Below are 23,615 nucleotides of genomic sequence, written 5' to 3' on the forward strand. Positions count from 1 at the left end.
ACGATCAGAAAATGATAACACGCGTTGTTACAACGAGTCAGATCAAGAAAATCAAAATAAAATCTATCACTCTTTCTCTCTCTTTTACTTGAACGTTAGAACGACACGATTTCTAAAAGAGATTTAAACGTCGTCTCGTGTCCAAAAAAGTGACAGTTCTTGAAAAACTTTGATCAATATGTTGGTGTGTACTTTGATTATTATGATTATACACGTTGGAAATGTTGAATGGTGATTAATCGAAGCACGTCACATAGAACCGAAAGAAAAGCAACTCCATCAAGAATCGTGGTATGTTGTCTCGATTAATCTCTCTAGCAACTATCTCTTTCTCTCTGTCTCACCCAATTCCTCTCTCCAATATTTATTTCTCTTTTTCTCACTTACTACTCTTTTTCAGTTATGATTTTAACTTAATCGACCGTACGTATAAAGCATGTCTTTCAATTTTATCTAGGATATTTCTATGAAACGACGGAAGGAAACGTTCGATTATGCGAGTTTGTAATACCATTTCGGAAAATGCATACGACTTTGGATTTGGAATGTCGTGGCAAACGATGCGTAACGACGCGACGGTATCGGCCATTCGGCAAATGGCCTGTAAACGCATGCTGCGCTTATGTCAATTTCGTTATCTCTATCCTTTGCTATCTCTCTTTATCTATCTATCTATCTATCTATCTGTCCATCTATCTATTTCTCTCTCTCTCTCTCTCTCTTTACGTCTGGTAAACTCAGCAGTGCATTCTCTCTATTCGTGACCACAGGTATACGTATATAGCCACGGATTCTGCTTGCACACGAAGAGTAGTACACATATATGCTTTCAGGATGTTGCGATTCAATCAACTGTCTATCACGAAATTTTCATTAGCGCTTATGTAGTTGAAAAGTACTCGATAATTAGGAAAAAATTTGAACTGAAGTAAAAAAAAAAAAAACCATGTCTATTCTACGCTTGCAAAATGACAACTCGAATTTAATTTAAATTAAACTTTTTTTTTCTCTATGTATGTAGGAGTATATATATATATTCGACGTCACTTCGTCGAATACCAGATATTTCTAATTAAAGAGGAAATTCGCGTTAATAGAAGTACACCATTATACAGACCGTGTGGTTTCCTAGGCGAAAGGAAATAATTATAAACGGTCTTCTTGCGTGTTCCTAATCTGATTTTAAATATAAATCTCTCGGTGGCCTTAATTAACGAAACGATGATAAATAATAATTATTTTCTATAGCACTTCGTAACAAGCTTTAAAGGTATCAAGATTAAAATGATATTAACGTTACTTATATATATATATAGCATATTAAAGGATATTACCAATATTTCATTAGTTATGAATGTATAAGAAAAAGGAACGTCTTGAGTTCGTGTGTATTTATAAGATCGAATTTGTAGTATATAGATATTACAAGGACCGTCGTAAATCGAAATACTTTATTTTTCTTTTACTGGGCACGCTTGCCACGTTCCCTTCGTACCTACTACATACACATCCACATAAGTTGATTGTGTGACACGCGTTCTATACGGCTGCGCGTTGTTAACCGCACTCGTGTAATCGCGTTCATTTATGTTGCGGTTAGGCCACATCGAGATGGGGGACGTTCTCGCGTTGGCAAATCGTTCCTACCCATGATCTTCCCGTCTTGAAAACGTCGTGCACTCGAGAAACACGGATAAAGGCGTTATTAAAGTCCAAGTATGACGATAAAGGGTCTACGTATTGCGGAAGACGAAATTCGTCTGTCGTCGTAAATCATGAAGTAGAAAAAGAGTGAAAGAGAAAGAGAGTGGGAAGAAAAATGAACTACCGTCTCACTTAAGAGTGCAATTTACTTCCTTTTTTTTTTTGTTTTTTATTTTTGCTATTTGTTGTAACGAACATTTTATAGGTAAGAAAGGTAAGTACCTATCCACGCGCATTTCAAATGTTAGATGATAAATTTGAAATTTATTTAGAAATAAATCGATAAACGATTCATTGCATAATTAATTACTTATACCCTTATTGTTAAAATAACGCGAACGTTTATTCGCAACAAGAATAATCTTTTTTCTATTTTCTTTTAACGAGAGAATCATTTTACGAGTTAGATAATAATCTCGATGTTTATTGTAGTTAACATTTTTTTCTTTCCTCGATAACAAAGTTTACCACAAAGACGATGGATTTGGGTTTTTTCTTCTTGCAAGCGTGCGAAAGTTTCTCCAAAGAGAGAACCGTTTGACAAATTTTTTCTCTCTCTCTCTCTTTAGAATTCCGAGAAGCTGTGCTAACGAGTAACGGTAAGATGCAAGAGAATTTCTCGAGAATCTTTAACTTCGAGTCTCGTCTTGTCTCGTCTTGTCCCGAACCTACGAAGAAAATCATTCGTATTTCGATGTAAAGCTCGCATTTGCTTTTTTTTATATTTTTTTCTTTTTTTATTTCTTCCTATCCCTACTCCTTTCATTCTTTTCTCCCTCTTTTCTTTTCTCGTTCGTTCAAGTCGTTCGGATACACTCACGTCGTATATGAATAATGATAATAGCTCGTTTAGACCCAGAGGAACAATAGACGAGTTATAAACCCCATCGTTTTACGTGGGAGGTGGAACCTCTCGAAAAGAGATAACGGATGCTGTATCCAACATCTATATATATATATGTTTCTCTCTTCAACGTGTTACGAACGATCTTTGTTACATACGTCGAAGCTCAATTAAGATCGTCGTAGTTTGGCCGTAAAACAAACGCGACTCCTCTCTATACGTATAAGAAGAAGAAGAAGAAGAAGAAGAAGAAGAAGATAATCTTGAGAAAGAAAGATTTTTACTCGAGCTACGTTATTCGTTAGCCTATCGGATGACTCGATCTTGACCCCTGCAGTGTTCTCTTCTTCTTTACCAAAGAAACACGCTGCGACTATCCACAACAGAGTAGTCTTCTTATATTTTGTTTAATTTAAAACTAAATAAATAATATGTAAAAGTAACAAAAATAAGTAATATTTGTATATATAATATATTTTAATATAACATTTAAGAATTATCTATGACCATTGAAATGATCAATTTATACGAATCGTTTACATTACAGAAAATCTCTTTATATGGGATAATATTTATTATAATAATTGAATTTTATTGAAGAAATATTATTTTAACGAATAATAATAATAATAATGAATGATTCACGTTTTAACCCTTTTGTAGATCTATTTTTCTTTAATCTCTCTCTCTCTTTCTCTCTCTCTCTCTCACTCACTTGGTTTGAAGGCAATGGTGAACGGTGACACGTGGGTGGATTCGAATCGAAGTACGATGGACGGGTGTGGGACAAAGCGTAGCGCCGGGGATAATTGTTCGGCGAACTGCATTTCATAGGTAACCGAATCGCTGTCCTTCATGCCGCAAACGCATTTAACGGGACATATTGCTTTGGAAGCGAGAGACCGGAATTCAGCCCTCCCGCAGGCTTGTCGCTGCCAGATGGTAAACACAACGCAAATCTCTCGCTGGCGTTTCAAATTTTAAACGGGAAAAAAGTATGTATATACCTCGTAAAGGAAAACTATGCAATATTTTAATTTACTTTGTATTTTTTTCTTCTTGTTGTTGTTGGTGTTGTTTTTACTCTTATTTCTACTGAATTCTTTTTAATTTCTATTCGTCAACGTTCACGTTTTTTGGTACATTTTGTTATTTTGAAAATCCATAAAAATTTCTTTCTGCGTAAAGTAATTTTACATCAATTTTTTTCCTTTAAATATTTCATCGTATTTAAATTGTAATACGAAATACTATGTCTTTGATTGTGTGTGTGTGTTTTTTTATTATTATTATTTGAAACAAAATTTCTCATAAAATAAAAAATGTAATTACTTATTCAAAGATATTATTTTGGAAATCGTTCATTTTTCTAATTTTACATAAAATGATGATTAAAATCTCGTGTTACATACAGATCATCTTAATTTTTGATTTACGTTTATCAACATCGATAATACCAGCATGATCCTTTTTACCCCATTGAATCAATTTACGAATTACACATCCTTAACGTTTTTCGAGAGATAGGATCTTTGTGAGTTTCCCTTTGCGGATGACTCAACAGGTTGAATTAAGAGCGATTTAAAGGTGGAAAAGCTCGAAAAGGTTGGATCATTCTCATACGGATAGAACTCGAAATTACATTCGTGTGACGTGCCCTACAAAAAGGGGGAGATAAAACAAGATAGATAGATAGATAAATAGACAGATAGTTAAAGAGAATTACGTACATATTTACAACGTTGGTTGAGGCTGTACGCATTCGATAGAATTTAAACGAGCTCAAATATCTCATGAAAGCTTCGTAAACCATTTTCAGAGCTATAAACGTCATGAAATTACGCGTCCCTGATCCGTTTGGTCGTCTACACGACAAACTAATCAGTGCTCCTTTTACAAAAGACAAAAGATAGAAAGGCGCGCGTGCGCGCACACGTGAAACAGAGAAAGATAGAAAGAAACTAATAAATGTAAGAGTAAGAGAGAAGAAAAGAAAAACCATCATCTAGTTGTGCCTTAGGGCTTGACATTTTCTTTGCCTTGGAAAATGTTTCGTTCCGAGTGCAGAACTCGTGAATATATAGGAAGGAACTTAAAGTGAAAGTGAGAGAGAAAGAGATAGAAACTAAAAGCAAGCAAGCAAGCCAGCGAATAGATCTCGTCGGCTATACTTAGAAGTTTCTCTCTAAACAACTTGGCCAGGCTCCCAAAAGGATCCGAAAAATATATGGACCGTCAAAACACAGTCCCGGTTCGAGACACCCGCGCAATATCCCATGCAAAATAATCCACGCGACACTTCTTGTCTCTTATTCTACTTCATCTAATATTTCTTATTTTTCTCAACTTATATACACACAAATAAAGAGATAGAGAAAGACATAATACACGTACGCGTATATATATATCTAACTAAGTTCGTCTTAAAATCGTAAGCAAGAATACACGGGATGGTTGTATGTCCAATAAAACTGCTAAATAGGTCCTCCTGTTGCATGCCCTTTTCTGTCTGACATAAGCTTAAACGTCATTCTCGTGCCCGTTATTACTCTACCTGAATTCTTGCTTTACCTTTTAACGACACCCTCATCTTTTTTACTTCTTTGAGAGAGAAAGAGAAAGAGAGAATTTACTTCGAGATAAGAACAAGCCAAACGATCGTTCAAATGGATAGGAGCAAGCAATATGCGACTAGCAATACTAGTAGAAAAAGAAGAAGAACTTTGATCGAAACTAAAAGAGATGGAAGTTGAAAGAGAGAGAGAAATTTTAAAGACAGTAATTTCATAAAAGCAAGATAATACGAATTATGGTTATACGTAGGTGAGTTAACTTGAAATTGTAATGTTCTTCTAGGGAGAATCAGAAAGCTCACAGATATTTCCGGATGCTGTTCGATGGACCGTATCTTACTCTCTCTCTCTCTCTCTCTTATTCTAACAGATATCCACACCATAAGATCGATAAAATTGCAAGAACGATCGATAAGATTTAATTAAATTGATGAAACGACTGATCGGACGCGTTTCAACTTTGCTTAGGTATTATAGTTATCCGATGGGTTTCTCTGTAAATCCACTATAATTGCAATACTAGAGTGTTATCCTACGTCGTAGTCCATGAAGCTATTGGCTTCGGTAATTCGCCGATTAATTCGAACCGTCCATCGTAAGGCGCGGATAGCGTTTAGCTATTAACGATAATTAGGTGCTCCTGATTGCGGCCTCGCCTCGAGTATCGACCTTGCTTTACAAGAGATATCCTATCTTTCTCACTATTACTCTCTCACTCTCTTTCTCTCTCTCTCTCTCTCTCTCTCTCTCTCTCATTTATCTCATTCTCTCATTTTCTCATTCCCACATTCTCTATATTTCTCTATTACTCTTGATCGTCGTTATTCACATTTGCTATTTTAGGATATCGTTAATACGAGTAACCGGCTTTCTTCGTTCGTTCAAATATTATATACGAGATGAACTTTAAATAAATCGTCAATTAAAAGAAATGTTCAATCGTTAAATTAAAATGCAGATTTCAATTAAATTCATTTACCATAGAGAAGTTAATTATAAGTTAGTTTTATCACAGCGTGTCGTACCCTTTTGACAAATCCGTCATAAGTGATTAGTATACATTTTTAATCATTTCATTTAATATAACCTGCATTGTCAATTATTCATAAATAGCATTTATTGAAAAGGGTGAAACTAATTATATATTTCCTGAATAATGTATTTTATTCGTGATTTATTCAAAATCAATTAGACCCGATTTTATTTATTTAACGAACGTATATGATGAAAAAATGATTACACTATTAGTACAACGATTGGAAAAATATAAAATAACTCCACAGTCGACAGTTCGAAATGAATTTTTTAAATAACATTTAAATATAATCGAGAGAAAATAAAATATAAAAAATAAAATACCTATGGATAGTGGTTATTTATAAAAAGGGAGGGGAAGAAAGAAAAAAAAAAGAAAATAAATATAAAAATAAACCTTTTTAGTAATCCTCGAAACACAGTTTTAACGTATTCGTATATATATATTTTGTCAATGGCATGGTTTCATGGTTTTAGAGATAGTTCGATCGATCTGACGATCGATCGATAGATCGATAAACGGATCGATTTGCAACAAGGTATTTCGTTCGAGGGATAGCACCGTAATCGCGTTTGTTTGTAATTCTAAGCCACGAAGCCCCAACGTGATACCGCACGACGAACTCATCATGCCAATGAAAACTCCCATGCTTTTTCTCCCTTCTCACCTCGTTCACGATCACCACCTACGATCCTGAATCCCATTTAAACACGCTTACTTCAAATACATTATTATATATTTTCAAATATAAATCAGATCAATATCTCGCGAGATATATGTACATATATGTATAATGCATTCCCATTTTTATCTAAATTTAAAAAATAATATGATTAATATAAGATGAATTATATCTCATCAATTGAATTATTTTATAATACGAATAGATTTAATGAATATTTCCTTAGTTAGTCTATTTTTTGAATCAGAAATATTTAATTAGGAATTTAAAAAGAAAAAATAAAGAGAAAGAATGTAAATTTCTTATCGATTTTGATATTATCTGTTCAACGATTAATTATTTTCTAATTGAGAATATCCGGTTAGTTACCAAATATAATCTTGAGACAAACGTTAATTTATTCACGAAAATTAGTTGATTGAGCTACAATCAAAATATCCGAGAAAAATATTCGTTATTCGTTTAATTTTGTTTTAAATGGAATTGGCTAGAATGAAGAATATTTAGTCTGAATGATTTCATTACATTTGTTAAAAAAAAAAAAAATAGAAAAAGAAAAATAGAAAAATATCGATTTATAGATAAATGGAACAAAAAAAAACATGATCTGTGTATTCTACGAAAAAAGTACATATACACATACATATATACAAGCTATTGCTAAAGAGTTTAAATCTCAAATTCCTTCGTAAATGAGGTGGCAGAGTTCTACTTTTTTTTTTTCACCGTAGTTCATTGAACGAACGTGAATTTCTACGGAATCACATAAATTCTTAAAATGTGTTATCGGACGTAACACGATGACCAGTAACGACCACGAAAGGATATTACTTTTCGTATCGTTGCTTCTTTTCATTTCTCTCTCTTTCTATCTGTTTTTCTTTCAATATAAAAGATAAATCAGTTTAGCGTAGAAGTTTCAAAAGAATTTGCAAAAGATACTGATAAATGTATAAAAAAAAAAGAAAATCAATCATACATTGGAAGAGAGAAAATAATCTATTTTGACTGTTTAAAAAATAAATAAATAAATAAATAAAAGAGAAATAAAAGAAGCACCTGGGGGGATATAGATACGAAGTATCGTGTGGTTTTCACAAGTTGAAAAGTTAAAGAAGGGATGGTTGGTTGGTGGCACCCTTAAGGTTTCCCCAACTCGGACTGTCATCGATCGGTCGAAATCCGAGCGAGGAAAAAGGACGATGGCGACGTCGACGACGACGACGACGACGATGTGGTTGAACGATCGTAGAAAGATGATTCCCAGTAAGCGCCAGGGCACTTCGATGCACGCGAACATAATCCATGTGCTGCATATATATATGTGTGTGTGTCGCCAACGTAATTAGATCTAAATGAAGCGAGTCGCCTCACGCATCGACCAACGTTTTCTCATACATGTCGATAAAGAACAAGAGGGAGAGAGAGAAAATTTAAATTGAACGGGTGCGTCGTTTAATCTACGATTCGCGATATAATTTACTAATTAAACACGTTGATAGAAGCTGTTTATGTTCATACTAATTCCCTCGGTACATTGCTACATTTATCTATCTATCAATCTATCTATTATATCTATATATACATCTAACTATCTACATATTCACATCTATTTATCTATTTCAATCTATATATGTAGTTATATGTGTGTACTTCTTTCTCACGTATTCTAAAACTAATAGAATGTTATCGATAAAGAGATATACCAGCTGGTCATACCAATAGCATAAGCTTTCTATTAATCCATCGTTCAGTTTACCAAGCTTCCAACTCGTATTAACATAATGAGATATCCATTGGAAACGAATCCTTCCCCGTTTGCAACAATTGTTCATACTAAAACAACACGTAATCTTTTCAAGAATTATCGTACAGTAAAAAACAAAATATAGATACTTTTGGAAGGAATTCTCTCTGCAACATGAGACCGGTAATCTGTCGAAGGTGAATTAAAGAATTCGAAGAGTTTATAACGGAATAGGATTTGCCTCTACGATTATGATCTTGTATAATTTCCGCACGGCCATAGTAATCTTGGTGGGTTACGGTAGTACATCGTTTACCGACTTAATTAAACCTTCCTATGGGTTGGATAGGAAAGAAGAAACGGCAGACAAGCAACTCGCTGAACGAATTGCAAACGATTAAGTAGGAAAAGACTATTAATTGTGAAACAACGAACGACGAGACAAACGGAACGTGAATATGACGTTACTCGAACTACGATCGTTTCGAGTTGAAAATAAATAGGTAGGAAGAGGGACAAAGAGGTAGAGAAAGAGAGAGAGAGAGAGAAAGAAAGAAAGAGATGGTGTGAGTAGAAAACGTGGCTTCGAATCGAGCTGTCCATTATTTCCGTTAATCGAATTCCCGGTTGCTGGCTCGATTAAAAATAAAATTCTTCGTTCTGTGTTGTGCACCTGCGCCGCTCACGTTCGATGCACCACTTACCTGTGAACAAATTCGCGCCTCGATACCTCACCAGACACTAACACCATCTCTATAGGATAGGAACAACAACAACAACAACAACAACAACAACAACAAGAAAGACTACGACACAACGACAACAGAGAGAAACAACACCGAGAATGTACCGTCCGCCTCGGTACTATTCTCGGTAGCATAGATAAAGCCGGAAATCCATTAATTGGAAAACGCTCGTCGAGTTTGCCAACCAATGGCTGATCGGTAGCTAGCTAGCTAGCTGGCTGGCTGGCAAGCTAGCTCACTCGCTCTTATTCGATTCTACTTCGTTCGTTCATTCGTTCGTTCGTTCGTTCGTTCGTTGGTTCGTTCGTTCGTTCATTGGTTCAGGTTGGACCAGTTTATCATCTGGCCGCCGAAATGCCGGGTCATTTGTTATTTACATATAATTCGTGCCCTGCTGCTCGTCGCGTTATTCGTTTCGACGTGGACCGCCTACGTTGACTACACACACCATCGCTACCACACTACACCATTACCACTACTATCTCTACCAGCAGCAACAGCAACAGCAGCAGCAGCAGCAGTACTGACACAACCAACACCGTCGCCATCGGTGCACCCCCGTCGTTGCAATTAACGCACGATCGATTATTTTCCAACGCGAGAGATGCACGCTTTATCATTCCATCCAGCGATAAATAGCCAAACCTGAGCCTGCATATAATAACAAAGAGAGCTGGTATTATCTAATCGTTGTCCTACGTTTTGAGAAAGATAAATTATATAACGTTGCATTTGACAAATTATTATTATCATTAACATTATCATTATTAATATTATTCTTTTAGTTTACAATTGACATTTTGAATTAACAATATTCTAATAAATTGTGTACACGTTATTAATATTTTAAACAAATTTTTTTTTTTACAAACAAACTTTTAAACGTTTACAAATGTTTCTTATAAAATATAATAATCCAATCCATTAAAAAGACACTCTCAACAACTTGACTAAAAAATACTATTTTAAAATAGTCAAGAGGACGACTATACGGGGCATTCTCGAGTGGCAGGAAAAAAATTCTTGGGACTCTCTTTTAAGTAATCGCCGACGTTTCTCTCTTTCTTTATTTCTCTCTCTCTCACACACACTTTCATTCTCTTTCTCTAGAGATAAGCGTGCTTTCAAACGCAGACAAGGCGAGCTAAGTGCAGTCGAGCTTTAACATAACGCACCAAATCCACAGACTCTACTTCGTTCGTTCAAATGCAGGCGCCGTTTCTATCTTTCTCTCTTTCTTTTTCTCTCTTATTCGTTTTCTAGTGCTTCCTACTAATTCTACCCTCTCTCTTTATATATATAAAACATATCTCTTTTTCTCTCCTTTTTTTTATTCATGGAATGTTAGCCCGTAGGCCGAAATTCACCGCGAGCAATTCCCCGTTAATCTTTTTATCGTCGTCGTTAACGCCGCACACGGTTAGATAGAGTAAAGGTTGTCTTCTTTGCTCTTGAAAATAAAAAAAGAGATAGAAGAATATACGAGAGAGCAAAAGAGAAAGAAAGAAAGAAAGAAAGAAAGAATAAAACTAAAGGGGAGTAAAGAGGAGGCTTACGTGGAACACGAGGTCGGTTACTGAGATTAGGAGGGAATTTTAAAGTGGCGAGTGCTCAAGGCTAAACGTCATCCAGCCTCTGACTCGGAAGCTCGAAAAAAAGAAAAAATGAGAGAGAAAGTAAGATAGTAAGAGACAAAGAAAAGTTAAGAAGGAAAAAGAGAGAAGAATAGAGAAAGGGAGAGAAAGACAGAGATAGAAACAGAACCTCTTGGAGTCCGACCGTAGTAGTGCGCTTAGACGCCACTCTAAAGCACGTCGAGGGTGAGAGAACGAGCTAAGAGGACCGGAGACGAGAGGTGTAGGAGGAAAGGGTGTGCTCGAGGATATACTGAGACAGGTACGAGCGAGGAAGATTCGAGTAGTTCCAACGAGGAACTCAGAAAGAGAAAGAGAGAGAATGAGAGAGAAGAGAATACGAATGGTGGAGAGAAAGATGGAGATGGGAAACGTAGGGTGCAAGAGATTAGCGGTAATTCGTAGCGAGAGGGACTAGGCAACTCGAGCCAAAGACCAAAGGATCCTTCTCGATTCCTCTTCTTCATCTCTCTTTCTCTCTCTCTCTCTCTCTCTCTCTCTCTCTCTCTCTTTCTCTGTCTATCTTTCTATCTTTTTTTTTCTTTACCTTCTTCGTGAGATTGGATGTTCCTACCGAAGCCACAGACCGAAGTTAATGTTCGACCATCCCCTTCTATCATCCTCCTTCTACCTTCCTCCTCCTACTCTTTTCTATCCATCTTATTGGTCTATATTCGAGTAGATACTACTCGATACGTTTTAGAAGATTCATGCTTTTGCGAGATTCGTTCATTAATTAACAAAAAAAAGACGAATAAATAACTTCAAATACGAGACCAATGTGGAAACTTATTCGTTTTATATCGTTGTAGAAATTTGTCGAATTTATTTATCATATATTTTTGGTTTGTAATAACAATATATAAAGCATATATAAAGTCGTCAAAATTCTCGTATAAAATAATTGAATTGTTTGAAAAATCTTACTATTACTAGTAGCTCATAGAATATCGTGTTTTTTAATACTCCACGAATCACATTGCATGCTCGTTCGAGATTACGAGATTTATTTATTGATTAGGAACTATTTCTTTTCTTTTTCTCAAAGACCTACTTTTTATAATCCGATTACTTTGAAGTAAGAAATAACTAACACAAATAACGACAAAAAATAAAAGAGAGAGAGAGAAAGAATCATATGCATAAAGTTGTAAAAAAAATGGACAAAACATGCGTGCCTTTGGGAATCCTTTACTTAGTATTTGTTCAAACTATGTTTCTAGGAACATCGATCAGTCCATTCGAGTGTCCAACTAAAGAAGAATAATAAGAGGACAAGAAGTAGGAAAGGTAGAGACGGTCGATCGTCGAACAATCGGCGGAACTCGCTACTCTGCTCGAAAAGTACTCCGTCTGACAAGTAAGAGAGACAGAATGAGAGAAAGAGAACTCGTGACGATGCAACCACACTGAAAGAAAGAAAGAAGAAGAAGGAGTAGAGAAAGAGGAAGAAGAAGAAGAAGAAGAAGAAGAAGAGAAGCAGGATCCTCCCGTTGAATCCACTCTTCCAACAGCTCATCGCGATCTAGCGATCGTGAGGTTGCATTAACAGTACTTTACGTTCGGTTGCTTGAACGTAGGTTTCCACTGGAAGAGAACTCGACGAGAAGTAGAAAATCTTGACCCTCTCGTTTGTATTTCCACGTGTCTCCTTACCTACGTGTGTATATGTATGTATATATATGTTGGCATATATATATTTATGTATATAACGTGCTTGCAGCTTTGACTCGTGGAAAGCTTCAAAGAGAATGGAAAAATATGCATTCTCTTTTGAGAGAACATACACACACACACATAAACACACACCTCACCTAACGTACGTACATATGTAAGCGGATATATATATATTATATTCGTAGTTCGTGAAATTTTACGTTGTGAACTTTTGCTGGCTTTGGTAAAAGGGGAATATAATGGGGAAAGGAAAAGAAGGGGTAAGAAGGTAAAGGAAGAGAGGTAAGGAACAAGAAGACAAAAAAAAAGGATAACTCTATATCGATACGTAACAAGTGAAAGTACGATGTAAGAGAAAAATTCGAGGATATATTGGCACGATATTCTTCCACCTAAGGTTGAGGTGGGTGGATGACTGGAAATTGCGAAAAGAGGATAGCAATAAAGAAATGTATTTTCTTAGCTTTATTTCTCGTTGTAAAGTCAATATCGCGATGTTACGTAGTTTCTCGGAATATCCGATTGAAAAAGAAGTAAATAAAAAAAAAAGAAAATAGTTTAAAGATATGTATCTGCTACGTATGTCAAGAAAGCAAAAGAGAGAAAGAGAGAGAGAGAGAGAAATAGAAAAAAATTGCAATATATCGAGTTACATTAAACGAGAGACACTAGAAATGATCACAGCGATATGATCTTCTTGATATTTCATAAAGAAAAATGGGAACCCCATACGTATCGATAATAATGAAAAAAAAATAGTAATAGTAGTAGTAGTATAGATATAGAGAAAGGCTTTCATCGAGTTCAATAAAATAGAGGGAGTGAGAGAGAGAGAGAGAGAGAGAGAGAGTAAGGGGTCAAAGATGAAAATGATAATGACGTGGATAAGGATGAAAAACAAAAGGAAAAGATGAAGAAGAGTAGAACGACGAAGACGACGAAGAAGACGACGACGAAGTCGTTACGCTCGGCTCGTAATTTCTGCGTCATCGCCAAGCCTTTTACAACGATCACGGACCTCCCCCTTCTTCCTTCCCTCTCACTCACTCACTCACTCACCCTTCCTCTCAATCTTTCTCTCTCTCTTTTTCTTTTCATTTCTCTCTAAGCAAGGCAATCGAGGATGCTGTGCGAAGGAAGAGCTACGCGATGGCATGCAGGTAAAGGAAGAGAAAGAGAGAGAGAGAGAGTGTGGAGGAAGGGAGAGGAAGAGAGCTATGGTGGTGACTCGCTACGAAGACGAATGGCACGAAGAGGGACGGGGGTTTGCGACGAAGGACGAAGATAGAAAGAGAAAGATTGAATGAGAGAAGGGATTGGAGGGAGTGAACAGCCGTGTGTGTTGTACTGTACCACGCGCGGATTCAAGAAGAGGAACGAGGATAAGAGAAAATAGCAGGGAGTCAGTCCGTGGCACAGGGTCAAAGGTTACCTACGTGTTGCCGTTCCTTTTGCCTCTTCGAACTTGCTACGGCACTCATTTTCTCTCTCTCTTTCTCTTGAGCGCAAAACACACCTGCCGAGAGAGTAGAACTATCGCGACTCTCTGCTGCTCTCCCGTCGAGAATAAATCCCCTCCTATCCCCCCCTCCACACACGTCTCTTACTCTATCCTTCGTCCTTTCGTTCAAACCGAGGTGTTTCTTGTGTTTATATACATAAAAGAAGGTATTCCCGATAGTGAACACAAATATCCAATGTTTAACATACACACGTGCGATATGATATTATTATACGTATAATTGAATATATTTAAATGTAATATAGGATCAATAATAATAATAATAATAATAATAATAATAATAATAATAATAATAATAATAATAAAGAAATTGATCTTGAAATCCTTTTACATTGGTCTTTTCCCTTTCCTCTCATTTCTCGTAATACAATTTGTTCATATAACTTCGAACACACGTTCCATTCGTGAGTACCAAGCTAATTGATTATATGTAACGTCGGTTCCTATAGTTTTAAACAGTCGGCCAGTTAATTACACGACGTGGAATTTAATTAGCGTGATCCTATTAGCCTTCTTCTTCGGAATATCGCGTAACTGTCGACCGACTGCCATCTCTTTCCCTTCCCTCCTTTCTTTCTTCCTTCCTTCCTTCCTTCATCCCCCTCACTCATTCTCTTTCTCTCTCTTTTTCTCTTTCTATTTTATTCGGGACTTTCTTTCTTGCTCTGGACAATGTCTTTTATCTTCCTCCTTCTTCTTTCCTCTTGGTGACCATTAAAACGTTCAAGAGAGAACGAACGGTAATAAACTCGTATATCTATGAGATTTTAAAAAGCGAAAGAAATCTGGAATTTTCAAGCACGTTTATCCTGAAATTAATGGACGATAAAGTTAAGCGAAAAATAAGAAAAAAAAAAAAAGAAAAATAAAGAGCAAAAGAGAAGAGCATAGAAATGGAAGTATATGCATACAATAAGACGAACTTATCGTTCGAATATGTAAGAGAGAAAGAAAGAGTGAGAAAGAAAGAGAGAGAGAGAGAGAGAAAGAGACAGAGAAAGGAAAAGCAAATATACGCAGTAACACAGCAGCAAATGTTTATCGATTTCCACTTGACGCCACTTTGCCTCGACGAGAATCAGCGGACGACTCGTTTTACAGTCACACCCGGTATGCCTTCGAGCGTCGCGTGGGTGTGTACGAAGCTTACCACCTATCTCTCTCTCTTTGAAATAGAGAGTGAGAGAAGGAGAGAGAGAAAGAATGACAGAGTAAGAGCACATACGGAATGTACGGCACGGAGTGCCGCTTCATACGCATTATCCGTGCCATTACGGCCTATTTATCTGTTCGTTGTGTGCACGTCGGACACCATCGCCACCATTGCTTCTAACATTTACAAAGAAAAAAAAGGAAAAGTTTAGCGTTCACGCGATAAAGAATGATATTTCAGAAATAAGTTAAAATTCTCGAAACTCGTAAAACGAAACACGAAGATGGAATTAACAAAAAAAAAAAAAAAAATTAGGTTACTCAAAGTTTATTGTTCATTTATAGTAATTTTGTTCAAAGAAGATTTTTGACAATACAATTAATGGAAATAAAGAAAATAAATTACAGGGGAAAAAAAATTACCAATAAAAAATACGAATACTTATGTTGGCAAGTAAATTTACCGATACTATTATTATTATTACTACTACTACCACTACTAATACAACTATTATCCTCGTTGGAAAGGAATAGATTTTAATACTGAAATGGTAAGAGAATGGACGAATGGAGTTCAGGAAACGAATAACCACATCGATCGATCGCTTCATTATGCGTTAACTTGATGGTGGTTGTGATGGTGGTGGTAGTAGTAGTAGTACTATAGACTTTACTTTACTCGAGAGATACTTTATCTCTATATTCTCTATCTATCTATCTTTCTCTTTCTCTCAAACGACATTATGCGCATTGCGATAGAATTTCTTCAGGACACGAAGTACGGTGAACATTTGTAGCGAGATTACGAGCAGATCGTGGCAGTAGATCTTGCACGAACAGGAGGAGGAGTAGGAGGAGGAGGCTTAGGATACTCTCTTGACTCTGTGAACGCGATAAACAGCTACTAAATGCGATCACTTCACGTTATACTTTATACCTTATACTTACCTCTTTTCTACGAGAATAGTTCGAGTAGAACAGAGATCGGACGATGATCCTTCCGAGTATTTTTTTTTATCTTTTCTTTCTTTCCGTTCTCTTTCTCTTTCATTTTTTTCCCTTCATTTTTACCCGATATCCCATAGATTTTTATTTTTATTTTCAAACTCGTAAAAATGATCCTTGGAAGCTCTCGTAAACGGTACTTTCCTTAAGACGTAGATATAGGTATCCATCGAAATGGTTAAACGTAAAAGTCCCGTTAATACTCGAACTAGCGAATCGAATGGAATAAAAAAAAAAGAAAAGAAAAGTACGTTAAATTAGTTATAGTTTACGAATAAAAAAAAAAACAAAAAATTCTACAGTTATAGAGATAAAAAAAAGTTACAATACACTTAAATCGAAATAAACGTCAACGAGTTGAGAAGCGAGATTTTGCTAGGAAATCAAAAAATGTTAATCCTATTATTTTCCAACGTGACATTTTTAAAGAAACTTTACTAGGCATTAATAGGAAAACGAAACGGAAAATTGAACCCGAAAAGGTGTGAGAGGTAATTCCTAAAGAGCATAACTCGTATGACGGGGTTTGTGCACGTTAACACGGAATAAGTGTACTTTAATGACTCTCGATCGTCGTTTCAACTTCGTCGTTACATTTAGCGCAGAATGCAGGGCCCTTTCTCCCTTCCTCTCCTATACGCTTTGTGACTATCAAGCTTCATGCGCTTTAGGACTCTTGCAGGATCCTCTCTTACTAAGTTTCACGAGTGAAATTCTAAGTTAGAAGGAGAGACGAAGAAAGTGATAGAGAGAGAAAGAGAGATAGAGAGAGATAGGAATAGACGATGTTAAAGCTGAGATTCGCGACGTTATATGATGTACCAGAATTCCAATGTGCTTTTAATGAGATAAGTATGCTCACGGAATTCGTGTAAGGCAATGTTACGCTCCTTCTATTCTTGCAAATGATAAAAGAAGATGCAACGTGCGAACAACGAATTTGCAGCCTTCGCTTTCGGCATAACATCGTATTTAGGATTTATACGATTTTCAAGTTTGAAACAAGAAACACAGACAATGAGATAGAAAGAGATAGATAGATAGAGAGAGAGAGAGAGAGAGAGTTAAATTATAAACTTAATTGAAACAACTAGTTCATCATTCTTATCGATAATTACTACGTAAAACGTTTTTGTAGATACAACGAGTCTGTGTTCTTTCGGATAAGCTTTTATCCGTGAGAAAAACGTTCATTGTCCGATCGAACAAAGATTATCCATACTAATTGGAAGCTATGTTATTTTAACGATCCATCTTCCTTTTCTATAATCTTTTGCGAAAGATTTGAGATAGACTTAAAATCCTTACGGATAAACAACAAGTTCAAATTAAAATACATCAAAGTTGTTATTCATTATATATTATCGTTTAATATAATTAATCACATATAATTGATTTCTTTTAAAAATTTTAATACTTTCAATTAAATAATATCTTCTTCGTTAAACTCTCTACGCATGTATTATTTAGTTTTTGTATCTATGCGTAGATAATATATTCGATCCAAATTGAATACGTTCCTATACGAAAGAATATCGATATCGATCGAGTTCGTTACCTTTCCTACGTCGTTTACTAAGGACGTGTAATCTGTAGTTACGAAGCTTTGCCAAGAATAAGAAATATAAACTCGTATAAGGTTGGTTCTAATATAAAGAGAGCAAAAAAAGAACAAAAATAATAGAAACAACTGTAAGGAAGGACTAACAGAGCTAGGTTTCTTCGTACCTCCTTTCGATTCCTTAACTAGATAATCCTCTTGGCCGATGTAGAAAGAGATAAATCAAGGGAGGAGACTCGGGGAAGGGGGGGGATAATGTAACGTTTCTGAGGAAACTCGAGAGCACGAATGTCCGAACTAACGTTCAACAACAACAACAACAAAGTGTTGCTTGAGAGAATCGGAACAGGGTACACATTTCATCGGGTCCACAGGAGACACCACAACAGCAGTATACGGTGGTTCCTGGCACTCTCTTATCCTGTTTCACGAGCATTCCCTCCACACGATCAAGTCACTTAAGTTTCTTCAACGTATGTATCGCATGTATGTATGTATGTAAAAGTATGTACGTAAGTTGTACGCCTTTTAGATAAAAAGAGAGTAGAAAGGAGAATGAAAGAGATTTTCTTTCTCGAGCGAAAAGAAAAAAAAATATGGGATGAGGGGGAAAGACGGTGACTTTCAAGCTGGCCAACCGGCCGCAACAGATTACGAGCAAAGGCAAACGGAGATTCGCGAGTGCGCAACTCGTATGGCGTAGGAGGGTGGAGACGTGCCTTCTAACGAGATAAGTAGCTACGTGAATGCGCTCTGTGCTCCTTTAAAAGAGCAAAGAGAGAGAGAGAGAGAGAGAGAAAGAGGGACGAAACGAGATGCTCTCATTCTCTCTCGGGAAAGCAGATAGGAGAAAGAGATTTGCCGTCGCACGAAAGCTAGCCAGAAGGTTCCGGCTCACTCGATTCTCGCACCACCCACGCGAGAACGAAAGCAGTGATTCCTAACTCCTTCCCTCCCTCTCAACCTTCTTCACCCCTTCTTTTTATATTCCTCTTTTCCTTCTTCTTCTTCTTCTTGTACTCCTCCTTTCTCATTCTTTTTCCTACCGATATACGTATGCATGTCCTTTCTCCTACCGACCTCCTCCATCTCTGTCTTCTTCGATACCGATAAATTCTTCATTTTCTTCGTACCTAAATTCAAGATAAACCGAAATAAATCTACGCCACTTTATTCTCTCTCTCTTTCTTTGGGTTCGACTTTGATACCAGAAGGAAACACCTTCTCGGTATGCCTCAGACCCTTTTTCTTCTCTTTCAGCCTATATTTCGCCTTGGTATCCATTTTTCCTCTAACAGAGAGGGGGCTTCGATATCTTTCGCTCTTGGTTTGCTTCATCCCTCCTCCTCCTCCTCCTTCTCTTCTTCTTTATCCTTTTACTCAGGTAATAGAGTGAATGAAAAAGAGAGAGAGACGGAGAATGAGTAGGTAAAGTATCGTTCGGTTTAACGGGTTGGAACGAACTCGAAAGAGGGAAAAACCGAGCCACCACCCGGTCGACGCGATATATCGTTGCGAACATGGATTTTGAATTTCGCGGTAACGGTCAGAGAAAAAGACAGAGAGAGAGAGAGAGAGAAAGAGAGAAAGAGAGAGAGAGAGAGAGAGAGAGTGAAAAGTGAGGGTTGAAGCAAGTAAAAACATGGGACACGCCTTCCTATGGTGGTGATACTTTGAATTCAACGTCAAGGTAACCAGACGACCAGCCATGACTCGACATCTTTCTCTTCCCTCCTCTCATTCTCATTCTCATCCTCCTCTTCTTCATTCTCTTTCTTCTTCTATTCGTTACCAAGGGTTAAAATAAATGGGGAAAGCATCGCGTAGCTCGTCAAAAGCTATGCTTTAACTCACGTGATGGTATGAAATTAACGAGACGCAACGCATAGCAGTCTACTCGATTTCATGCGTGCGTTTCGCTTTTTATCTCTATCTTCCTCATTAAAAAAAACGTTACTTCTAATCTCATCGAGACACTTTTATATTCTTCTCTTATTTTTTTTTATTTTTTCGAAGATCCTCTTCTTCCTTGCAAATATTTGATTTTGTTACTATGTACAATGACGTTATTTGGATATAGACGACTTGTTTTAAAGATTTCTATTATTAGAATTTGATCGATATTTTTTCGTGATATTTTTTTTTCAGCGTTGAGAAAAATTAAAATAGAACAAGATATTCCAATTGTATCTCAAATTTGTTTGCTTTACTTATCTCCTCTCCACCCCCTTATTTTCTTACTCCTCTTATTGTTAAATGGAATATGATAAGTGAATGAAAAATAAGAAAAGTACGATTGTGGGGATTATGATTTCCACGTACGTATACTCGACGATGAAATATAATCCTGGGCTTTTCCGAGATTCTTATCGAAAAACGAGAGGATCGTGCCTCGTATACACTATATAATATAGCAATCCGGGAAAGCGTCTCGATCTCTCTTTCTCTCTCTCTCTCTCTCTCTTTCTCTCTCTAGGAGACTTAAAATCCGCGCCGTGTTCGAGCTATCGTTTTCGATATATCCGTTCGAGCGTGGTACGAACCGATAACGCGATAGTACACATATCTGTTTGTGAGTGTGAACAGAGGACTACTACACAACGACTACGAAGAAGACATGTAATACATGTATACACAATGTATGCATGTCTCATCTACGTATGTACTTTACGTAGGATAATAAGGGTAAGGTAATTGAAGTAATGGATTAATTGCACGATTCGCCGTTGCTCCGTCACTGTAGTTCGAGTCCGGTAGCAGACATACGATAATAAGATTTACAAAAGGCTTTTGACCTGGCGCGACCTCAGAACGGCCAAGCTTGAGAATCAATTTAGTATTATGTCAGTCGAGTCCCTTCATGAACTACCAACCACCCATCCTCCTCCTCCTACTCATCCTCCTCTTCCAACGTTCTATCACGGTACCTTTTCCTTCTCCTCTTCATCGAGTTCTATTTCTGTCGCTTTGATTTCAAACGTGCACTCACTTTAATTACGTTTTCTTCCTTCCTGACTTGCAACAATGACGGAACGATCCTTTTAAACCGAGCATCGTGCAAAAGAGTCTTAATAAAATTATCATTATTTATATACACAACGAAATTTTGCATTGTTACCATTTGGAAAATCTTTCTGTACATGTAAACACACAGACAGACACAGACAGACAAAGACAAATTTCCTTTCTAACATTTCTCTCATTCTCGGATTCCTCGAGTTTACGAGTGTCATCTTAAAGGTAACTCCATTTCTAAAGTTATCTGGGTGGCAAACGGATAAAACTGGAAATCGCTGTGAATGAGAAGAAAAGTGGAAACGGGATCGTCCGCAATATTATCTCCTCTCCCTTTACTCCTCTTTCTTTTTCTCTTCCCTTCATCTCTTTCTTTCTCTCTATTAAGGTGTAAGAAAGAAGACACTCTGGAATGCGGAGGAAGCTCGTAATGAAATTAATTACGAAGTGGAATACGAAATGGAAAAATGCAAACCACTGTCTCTCTCTCACTCTTTCTGTATACGGGACTCAAGTGGAAGGAACCAGGTTTGTGTGAGCGAATATTAAATGAAATAACAAAATAAAACAAAAAGTGGAGGGAAGAAGAAGAATGGAAGACGAATGAAAAAAGAAAAGAAAAGGAAAAAAACAACGAGAAGAATGAAAAAAAATTAAAAAGAAAAAACAGGGGGGGGGAGAAAAATTGGTCCACAACGACAAGATATAAAGGTATCTTTCTCCATCGGTGGTCGGTGTCCCTTTTGCACGAGCCACCCACGTGACTCCATAAAAAGAACGTCGTTTAAGCGGTGCTTCACGACGAAAACAATTTTAATAAGCGACGAAACGAGTCGTCGAAAAAAGAAAGAGACAGGAAAAGGGGTCGTGAGAGAAAGAAAGAGATAGGGAAACGGGGGAAGGGGATGGGATTGTAACTATGCGTTTTGGCCGCATCCGTAAATCGTGTTTTCCGCTGGCATCGCGAGAAATAACTATACGTTAGTATATGTATGTAAATATATATATATATATATATATATATATATATATATATATACATATATATATATGGTATACGTGTATATAAATGTGTATTCGCGAATGAGAGAAGGGACCCTAGCGTTTTCGTTAAAGCCACGTTTCCGTAAGCTGCAATAGCAGCAGCAGCAGCGGTAGCAGTAGCAGCAAGCAGCAGCAGCGAGTAGCCGGCAAACGGCAGCCCCGAGACCGCACCGAGACGAGATTTTTATGCGCGTCAAAGCGTTGACACGCGGCTATGAGTTATCGCGGTGTGTGCTCGACGAAATTAATTTTCTAGGTGAGAGAAGGAAGAGAGAAGTTGAAAAAAAAAACTCAAAAAAAGAAAAAAACAAACAAAAAATTTTCGCGAGTCAGACGACGAGTTACAGAGAGAGAGTAAAAGAGAGAAAGATAAAGGGAGAGAAAAAAAAACAAGTAGAAATAGAGAGAAAGAGAGATGTGACTCTCGGACCGCTTGGCCGCACCGGTATTTCGATTCAAACCTTTTCGGCCCATTTTTTCGTGCCACCTGCCGTATCTCGTTTTACAATTTTTTTTTTTTTAGTTCTTTCCCTCTTTATCTACCTACCTTTCCAAGTGTCTATACGGGTAAACACAAATGTACGTATATATACGTATACGCATCCGTGCATACGCATGTGTATTATACGCATGACACAACACGTCACAGTCTACGCGATTGAAAAATGTTTTACGAGTAGAAAGAGAGAAGCATCTCTGTGACGGTCAAAAAAAATCAAAAAAGTGAATGGGAAAGTGAGTGCAAAAAGGGGATGAGAAATCTAGCTTTCTGTATTCGAATTTTGACGAATTTTTCTTTTATCTCGTTCTTTTTCTTGATTTATTTACTTTTTTTTTTAGACAAATATTTATACACAGTTATTTTAACCATCGCAAAATAGTTATTATTATCGTTTTTACTATTAAACGTGAAAATTAATGAAAAAGTTAATTCTCGTCGGTTGATCAAACTTTTTCTTTGCTGGAAAAATCGTTGTTTTTTTTTTGCGATTACAGAATTAAAATAGACTAATTTTGGCTCGTAGGTAGTTCCTTACCTCGTTATTTTTCTTTTTCTCTTACTTCTACTTCTACTTTTACTACTTTTCTTTTCTTCTCTCTCATTTCACGGCGAAACCAAAGTTTTCATCTCTCTAATACCAACCAGCATCAACCATCATCAGCACGCGAAAATGAATGGATGACCTAAATCTGTCGAGAAACATCTGGAAAAACTTTTTGCTATGGTACGACAAAGAAGAAAAGTAATGCGAGTGTGAGAAGGAAAGAAAAGAGGAAACGCCTTTAAGTGTGGGCCCAGAGTTACCTTAATTATATGAAGCAGCTTTCGACTAATCCACTTCTCGTCATATTACAGGAGAACGTCTGAAAACCTTTCGTTCGTTTGCGAGCTACCGGTGTGCTGCTGGTGGTGGTGGTGTTGGTGCACCCACTACTATCTGTGGAACTTAATTAAAGTCGCTTTTACAGCGAATGAACTCAGAGAGTCATTTCCGTTTCTTACGATGAGTTTTATCACATTGATAGAAATTGTTCACTATGTAAGATTAAAATAGAGAGAAAAAAAAAGAAACGTTAAAAAAGCAACAATCGTAATTCCAACTTTACACCACGTGTAATTAATTTTTAAATTGATTAAAATATTTTATTACAGTATAAACGTTATCACAGAA

General features: G+C 36.8%; 1 protein-coding gene across 1 annotated transcript in view; it reads right to left on the reverse strand.

Moving 5' to 3' along the window:
• sli (slit guidance ligand) overlaps nucleotides 1-23,389 on the reverse strand; it is a 240,846-nt gene extending 217,457 nt beyond the window's left edge. Inside the window, exon 1 of the mRNA XM_089173985.1 lies at nucleotides 23,249-23,389. The gene's annotated coding sequence lies outside the window, so the exon portion shown is untranslated. The remainder of the gene's footprint in view (nucleotides 1-23,248) is intronic.
• Between the last annotated feature and the right edge of the window lie 226 nt (nucleotides 23,390-23,615).

Source organism: Polistes dominula, unplaced genomic scaffold (assembly GCF_049000335.1).
Source record: "Polistes dominula isolate Pdom_NZ unplaced genomic scaffold, Pdom_raw_medaka contig_28, whole genome shotgun sequence".
Lineage (NCBI taxonomy): Eukaryota > Metazoa > Arthropoda > Insecta > Hymenoptera > Vespidae > Polistes > Polistes dominula.